The following is a 9,591-nucleotide window of genomic DNA, read 5'->3' as shown; positions in this document are numbered from 1 at the left end:
CTTAGGAAGTTTCATAAAAATCATTTTGAAAGAAAGCTGGTGGACCACTAACTTCTAGAAATATTTCATGAATTTACCATTTGGAAATTAAGTTGATTCTAGTACATGCGATGAGAAATAAAGGCATGCGTTTCATCATTGAAATCATAATTGGTATAGAAAAAAATTGCGGTGACTGAATAAAGTAATCAACATTCATTGATTGCACCAAACTGAAGAGGATGCGATCATAAAATTAGCAATGTTAAAAATGAGATGCGAGAGTGCAAAATTTGGAATAAAAAAGTCAAAGAAAGACACAACCCCAAATTTTCTTTGTTGCCCGCATCATTTGTGATCGCATCTTTCTTTACGGCGGGTTGATTCCTCGATTGCGATGGGTTTAACGAACTGGTCGCATGTTTTTAGTTTATCGTGTAGCTCCACCGCAATCGTTTACTACGATCGTTGCTAAAAATTGAAAGGGTAAAAATTATGAAAGACATAGTTGGAAATTCCAAAGAGTAGTGTTTGTACAAAAAAATAAAGTAAGTTCATGAACCAAAGGGTTGAAACTTGATGCGTTCACCAGCAACGGCGCCAAAAACTTGATGCGTTGTAAATGTGATGCGATTATGGTGTATGTTTGCGGTGATGAGTTATGCGTTGCACATGCAGTTTTCCTAGTAAAACCCAAGTATAAATCTCACTAGGTTTCCTGGTAAGTCCAGGGTCAAACACAAGGACTACTGAGTTACTATGCGACAGTAAATTTGATTCCTTTGCGGTGGCAAAAACAAATAAGTTGGTTGGTGTTTTGATTAAGTATATTTCCTATGCAATGGATTCGAGTAAAGAGTTGATGAAATCGAGAATTACAATGAGTATGCGATGAAGGGGTCGAGAAGGGGTTTAGCTAACACTTCCTAAGATTGCGTTCAAGTTATGCGATCATGCTACACACACACAACAGCATGTCATCTTCCAATGCAAATGTCGTAACTCCTATTTCTAGGACGCATGCGATGTATACGAAAAATGTCGATAGGACTTATGTCTAAGCCTCTATTCTTGTCTATGCGATGATGAATGATGCACACATACACAAGGAGACCACATACTATCATATCCTATCTCTATGGTGCATGTGATGCATAATAGAAAATAGAACTTATCCCTAAGTTTCTATCTCTTGCTTATGCGGTTCTAATATGATACTCCCAAGCCTAGATTCTATCTTTAGACCACTCTCCCGAACATCTCTAAAGGGTGAATGACACATACATAAGACAAGATGATCATATAAAGTGAAGATCTTAGGTCATGCTAGCTAAGTACTTCTCAACCCATTCAGAAATTTAGCTACTCATGCGAAGTATAGAGAGATTGAACATAAGTTGAAATGAGATTTCCATTGTCTATAAACTAAATGCAGAATAAAGAATAACAATAGAATGTAGAGATAGGAAGCCCGGTAGCAATGTCTTGCTTCCCGTGGCCTTTTATACTGTCTTTTCACCCCAACTCTGCCCAAAAGAATATCCTTGCTTCCGAAAGTGTTGGCTCTCTCTCCTTTTGCAGCGCTTCCCGGCAGTCTTCCGACTGTACGGGAATGATCTCTCAGTGTCTTCTTCTCTTCTCGCTCGTTTTCATCTTCTAAGTATAAAAATGACTATGAACAGACTAACGGCTAACTATCTTGTATATGATCTCTATATTGTCTCCCCTAACTTGTTAACTTAGTGGCCTTCGATATTTATAGAGCTCAAGGTGGAGAAGCTTTTCTCTCTAATGATTGCAATGAGGGGCGATCATTAAATCTTCTGCTCTGATGCGTCGATTAGTGGTTACCGAAAGTTGAGTGTACTTGCTACATCGTGTCGTTAACGGCTTGTCAACTAAATTCGGATTCGACCGTCATCAGCTTTCCGTCCTATCCTGATTTATTATGCTTTCACCTTGATGCACCGTCTTTATGCGGCCACCTTCTTGAGCAACTTCTCGCGAGTGCTTACGATCGCATGACTTTGCGATCGCAATCTTGCAATACGCGCGGACGTCGAATTTCTTGGATCGCAATTTTACTTGCGCCAACACATTTTTCCTGCACAAGATAAGTAAATTAGCTGCTTTTATGCGATGGACGCATGTGATCGCAATATTCTCAATTTAACGCTTTTGGACATGATTTTGTATATTTTACTGTCGCATTCCCTCATTGTTTTACTTATTTGCGCTGTAATAACATGCATTTCTACCTGTTATCAAGCACAGCTTTAATGACTAACGACCTTAGTACATACAAGTTATTTTCCATTGAACCAAAATCTAACTCCATTCCATTCTTAAAAACAAACACTTTATTCTTAAAGATTGAAATGGAATAATTTTGTTCAATCAGACAAGAAACAGAAATTAGGTTCCTCTTGATATGAGGAACTACATATACGTTATCCAATAACAGATAACGTTTCTTATCCAAAAATAACTTAAGTCTGCCTACAGCAACAGCTGAAACGGCCTCACCAATATTGACTCTAAGAGTCATTTCTCCAGCTTCCAACTGTTTTCAAGAACTAGATCCTTGATAGGAAGAATACCCATGGTTAGTAGCCCCTGAATCAATTATTCAGGCAGAATCATCATTCTCTACTAAGCACATCTCTAAGACAGATAAATCATGTTTATCGTCTTTGGAGTTCTTCCTTTTCTAGAGAATAGTGGGATCAGTACCAAAACCCATATCATAAACTCCAAGTTTCATCCCAGAGGATAATCCTTGTCGATGAACTTCATCAAAGTTGGCAACAATTGCTTTCTCTGTTAGTTCTTTGACATTCAATGTGGATTGGAGATTATCTTGGGAACTGACACTACTAGTTTTATTGTCATCAATTCCATTTTGCTTGAATAGTGAGAACTTTCGTTCAAACAATTCTCGCATTGATTCCATGATCTCGTGTGCAATGACCATGTTCTCAAATCTTTTGGCCAAGGCATCAGGTATGCTTGCCAAAATGTGAACTCTGGCCCTCAAATTAGCCTTCATCCACACCTCATATACATTACGAACATTTTGGTGCATCAGGGCTTGGAACTTGAGGACAATCCTCATTCATGACAACTTAGAGGTCGTTTACCATGAAAAATATTTTAATGGATTATTTTCACGTCATGTAATTAAAACCGGTCAAACTTGAAAAGAAACTAATGAAAAATCACTATTTGATACATTTGCTGAAAAAAAAAACATATTGATCTACATTAGATTTTAGTATAACTATTTTTTTAAAAAAAAATCCAATAGTTTTAGGAAAATCTAAATGAACCCCATTTAACATCTAATTTTACAACGATACTTCAGTGATTTAGGACAAAAACCACCAAAGGGTGGTCAATTTCTCCCTTCACTGAATTGAGACACTCTCAACTAATCATTACACTAGAATAATTCTTATTCCTATAATAATCAGTCATCATTTATTTGGTCAAGAAATCATTAACTTGCTTAATAATTTCACATAAGTGTGACCCTTCATTTTAAATCCTAGAGTTCCACCCCAATGAGACAACTGAAGGGAAAACCGATTGGGGTAAAAACTAAAGCGACCCTATCCATTTATGGAATTCGCCTTTATATTGACCAATTACACAAACCATCTGAAGGGGGACGATCCCAGGGCACTTTGAGGCCGTGTAAGAAGGTCTCACAATGCAAACCAATGAAAGAGACCGTAGGACATATTGACACACATCCTTCTCCCACTTACTATAAATAATCTCTCCATTCACCTTGATATTGACCCATGCAAACACTATCCGAAGGGGACGCTCCCAGGGCGCCTCAAGGCCAAGCATGAGTATCACGATGTGAATATTAAGGGAGAAACGTGAATGGAAAAATGATGTATCATATAAATCTTTCCCTCCCATTAAGTATTTTACAACCTAGGGTTTAATTTACTTAGGAAAAATACGGTTAATTATTTTTACTAAGTGATTGTTTAAGTTTGCCCAAAAGTAACACTTACTTTGGAAAGTTAAACAATTTTGATTTTCATTAAACACTTTAACAAATATTAATCAGCAATTGCATGCTTGTAGTAAATCTATCTAATTCAACTTTTCAGGTAGGTTCCTAGGTAGGGGCGTTCCGTTTCCGTCAGCTTAAATACTCCAACCTAGCTAGAACCTACCATAGACAAAAGGTTCCTTATAGATATATTTGCAACAAATTTAATCTTTTATGGAATTAATTTAATCCTATTAAATCAATTTTAAAAATTAATCTAATTTATAATCTCATTAGAAATCAGTGAACTTAAGTCTATCTCAATCATATTTTAAAACTATTTTTAAAAAAAATTATTTTTACCTTAGTTTGCATGCAACTTTTTGGTTATTGGTTTTAATTTCTAATTTCATTTATTTATAACTCTTATAAAGTAAATGAAACAAATTAAAACTCACATTACAAGTATTGACATACTTTATAAAATTATAATGTTTATAAGATTGCCTAAAGTAATATCATGCATCATGCAATGTTCATTCATTACTAATATATAACAATTATATAACTAAGTAATGAACCATGCTATAGCATATATTCCATACAACCATTCAATCTTATATTATAACACTTATAATATAAATGATGCATGAATATGTTATAATGCATGCATACATATATTATAACTCTTATATTATATGATGCATGAGCATGCTTTATGTAATTTAAATCATGCATATTAGTATTATAACACTTATAATATAAAATGATGCATGAAAATAAATGCATAACCTATGGTGGTTTTTAAAGCTATATGACATACATTATGGCATATAATAAAAACATACATCACATGTACATTTAAACCAAAGTTGATAGACCAGATAGAAATTCTCTAAAACGGAAATTAAACGACTAACTTTACCAAAATTGAGTCTACCGATTCGAAACAAGTGAACCGGGTCTTGAATCGCTCGCCTCGAACCGCTCCACAAAAAACCCTTGCAGCTAATTGTGTAGCAAATGCCTGACCGTCGAGCAGCGAGGTGTCGAGTATAGACAATAGTTTATATGTGATCACATAGTTTAAGACTATACGATGAGCATGAAAGTCTACGCAATCGTGTAACAAACATCCATGCGTCGAGTATCATATACTGTGCAATCGTGTAGCTAATGACTATGCGATGAGCAAGATAGTCTACACGATCGTTTAGCACGCAAGGATGCGTCAAGTATCCAATACCGCATGATCGTTTAGTAAGCGAGCGCCTATGCGATCATACAGCCAATGCAACACGATCGTGTAGCAAACTCTACACAATCGCGTAGCATTAGCTATGTGATGGTTTAGCAAATGCTACACGACCATGTAGCAAACTCTACACAATTGCATAACAAATTCTAAACGAACGTTTAGCTCTAGCTACACGATGTGACATCCTTCGTTTCGTCTTCTCCATCGAAACGTATTGCAACCCTTCTTCTGAAGCCTCATGAGCGACTCAAAAAACTTAACAAATACAAATTCGATTGCAAAATTTACAGTAAAAATACAATAGATATATGCATTTAACATTAAATTACAACATGCTTTTAAACAAGAAAACAAGTTCAAGAGATATCACCTTTGAAGAACCTTTCTTCATGAATCTCTCAATCAATCACGAACAGAACTCTTTCCTTGCGGATCTTCTTCTTCTCGCACGGACACTACCAGTCGAGAACCCTATGTATTCTCTTTTGGGATTAAAGGATTTAAATAGGAGTTGTGGGCTTCGTTTGAATCCTTGGAAGAGGGAATGAAAAGGAGATGATGAGATTTTTCTTAGACAACTCTTCTCTTAGACTGAGAACACTTGAAGGAGATGATCTCACTTCAACCAATTTGAAAAACACGTTAGTTATCTTGAGAGAATGTGGGAGGGAGTTATAACTCCTTCCCTTTTATTAATTTCAAACTAGAATATATAATAACTATTTTATTATATATATATATATATATATATATACATACATACATACATATACTATATGTTATATCAAATATAACATATAGCCTATAGTTTTATATTGCATCAAATACAACATAAACTATAGATTTTATTCTCTCTCAATTATACATGTTATTTAATATAAATCACATTTATATTAAATCCACTTATATGAATCTCATTCATATAAATGATATTTGGATCATATCCAAATATTTTACTCCTCTCAATATAAATCATATTTATATTTAATTACATGAATCCCATTCATATAATTGGTATTTGAATCATATTCCTCATAATATATCAAATACTTTATAATTAATTATATCATATATAATTAATTCCCTCAATTAATTTAAACACTTCAAATTAATCCAAAGATTAAATCCCTGTTGAGCTACAGTGGGGACCTTATGGACATGTAGATTGAAGCTCCAATAGTACTTGGATAAATAATTAAACTCTTTAATTAAATTACCCAACATCTGTTAACTACTGGTCACTTCATTAAAGACTGACAACTGTACTCTTCGCACTATAGATATATTTCTGTGTCCATTGGATATAATAAATCAATAGCGCGATGACCCTGCACAAATTGCTCGTAAGTACAGCTGGGCCAAAAAACCGTTTTGCCCCTGTAGAGTCTAACTTCTTAAGTACTACTGGTTCCTCTAATGAACAATAAGTCATAGTCCCACTATGACTAAGTCCTCTCCAGCCAGGAGAGGGTGTGACCACTATGTTCAAGACCCGGAATCAGCCTTTAAGGGAGCAATTTATCTACTTGCCCCTACATCTGGGAAGGAGTCAATTCCGTCTTGTGTAGCTGAATTTCTAGCTCCCTAGTCAGACGAATCCCCAAAATGGTAGGCTTGTTGAGTTGGCAATTTGGCTACTCTCACTCATACAAATCAAAGGACCGCTTTCATGAGCAAGAGTTCACAACTCACTTAGGATTTAGGTCATGTCACCTATGGTCATCCTAGTGAAATGTAAGTCTCTATTATTAACGACGTTATATAAAGAGACTAATCATTTTGTGGTCCGGTCTTATATAAATTCTTTGTATATGATACCCCTCTCGTATGTCTCCACATGAATGATCAAGATCAGATCATTTGTAGCACTTTACAACAATTGTAACACCTATAAAGTGAGTCGTATCCATAGTGTCACCAGGATAAGGTACCTAACCTTATCCATCTACCACAGATCATTTAGGTTATCATTTAAACAAGATCCATTTGTATGTCTCTACATACTTCGTTAAATTACATGAAATAACCTCGGATCTTAGTTTATTGGATTGAGATATGTTTATAAATCAACACTTATTTTATTAACAATAATATGTTTATATAGAGTTTACAAACTATGAGATTACAAAGAGATTTAGGACACCATTCCCAATACTCTTTGCACTATAGATACATTTCTGTGTCCATGGATATAACCAATCAACAGAGCGATGATCCTTACAAATGCTCATAACAACATCTAGGTCAAAATACCATTTTACCCCTGCAGTTACATTTAACTCCTTAAGTACCACTCATTCCTCTAATGAACAAACAGTTTATAGTTCAACTATAAACTAACACCTCTTAGGTCAATGAGAGGTTGAGATCTCATTCTTCAAGATCCAGAACCAGCTATTAAGGAAGCAATTTATCTACTTTCCTAAGACATGGGAATGAGTAAATAACATCTTGTGTAGCTGTGTTCCCAGCTCCATAATCAGACAAGTCCCCAAAATGGTAGGCTTCTTGAGTTGGCTATTATGGCCACTCTCACCGATACAGATCAAAGGACTATCGTCACAAATAGGAGTTCACAACTCACTCAGAATTAAGGTCAAGTCGCCAATAGTCATCCTAGTGAAATATTAGTTTCTACAAGTAACGGTGTTATAAAGAGAAACTAATTATTTCGTGGTTCGGTCTATGTATAAACTCCTTTACACGAGATACCCTCACTTACATATTTTTACATGAACAATATGGTTCGTATTGTTTATAACACTTACATATCAAATAAGAATTATAAAGTTGGTCGTATCCGCAGTGTTACCAAGATAAGGCACCCAACCTTCATCTATTTACTGCAGACTTTTTAGGTTATTACTTCAACATAAACCACCTGATGTCAACCACATATTGTTCAATGACATCATATAACCTTGGATCTTAGTTTATTGAATTGAATTAATGTTGTCTAAATTTCAAATAAAATACCTCTGATTTTATTAGATAAAAAAGTTGTGTTAACAATGAAGGATCTCATATCGAGAGTTCCATGAGCGGGTTCAAATCGCTCCGATTTCACAATGACCGAAATACAAAAGATATACATTCAACACTTACAGTTATGTATATAAACCTAATTATCGACATGCTCAAAATACAATGAATAATAGGGAAGGGTTCATACTAGTTGAAGACTCTCTTCGCACGTCTTAACCCTAAGCAGCGGAAACCCTCCAACAATTCTACCAACACCCGGCGGGTATGTCGACTACAACAGCACAATCAATACAAGCATGAATACTGCAGTGGGGACGACACCACCATAAGTGAAACCCAGGTATCCTCAGAGTGAAAACCCAAAGAGTGGGTTTTGGTGAGTTTGGTAGAGGACGGCGCACAACGCGTCGTGTAGATGATATGCAAGTGAAAGATAACACTGTGTTATCGTATAGCAGAAGTGCTTATTGTATAGAAAAGCTACACGATCATGTATGAAAGTCTGAACGATCGTCTAGGAAAAATGTATACGATCATTTAGAGAAATCGTGAAGCAGACGATCGTTTAGATGGAAGAGCTTCTATCGTATAGGCTCTCGCGATCGTTTTCACGAATTCTTTTTAAGCGGATGAAAAATTGAATGCTTTATCGTGAAAAATGAAAATGATTTTCATTTTTAACCCGCCGGTTACCATAACCAGCGCTGCCCACTTCCCACGTCCGAACATGGAAAAATTAGTTAATTATCATATAATTAATTAATTAATATAATCATATTATATTTATATCCTATAGTTTGATATCATATATCTACTATAGTATTTTCTCCTCTACTTAATATAAGTCATATTTATATCTAATTTCTTCCAAATTAATGTATCTCATACATTTAGCCAATTATATCATATATAATTAACCAATACAATTATATCATATATAATTGAAATTCCTCTTGTCAATTTGAACATTTCAAATTAACCCAAACACTGGTTCTCGACTTTATCCAAGCTACCTAGGTGACCTAATGGACCTGTCGCTCAAAGCTCAACGGTACGTGAATAGCTGACTAAACTCTTTAACCACGAGATCCACCATCCATTCACTGTCAGTGATTCCACTAAAGACCAACAGCTGAACTCTTCTTGCCACAGATATATTTTTGTGTCCATCGAATATAACCAATCATGAGTACTATGACCTTTCACAGATGCTTGTAAGTAAAGTTGGACCAATTTACCATTTTGCCCCTATAGTTACATCTCACTTCTTAAATACCACTGATTCCTCTAATGAACAATAAAACATAGTCTAACTATGTGTGAACACCTCTCGAGCCAAGAGAAGGTGTGTGGCGCC

Source organism: Benincasa hispida, chromosome 9 (genome assembly GCF_027475165.1).
Source record: "Benincasa hispida cultivar pf3 chromosome 9, pf3_genome.v1.1, whole genome shotgun sequence".
Taxonomy (NCBI): Eukaryota; Viridiplantae; Streptophyta; class Magnoliopsida; order Cucurbitales; family Cucurbitaceae; genus Benincasa; species Benincasa hispida.
Note: the sequence above shows the minus strand (reverse complement) of the source record.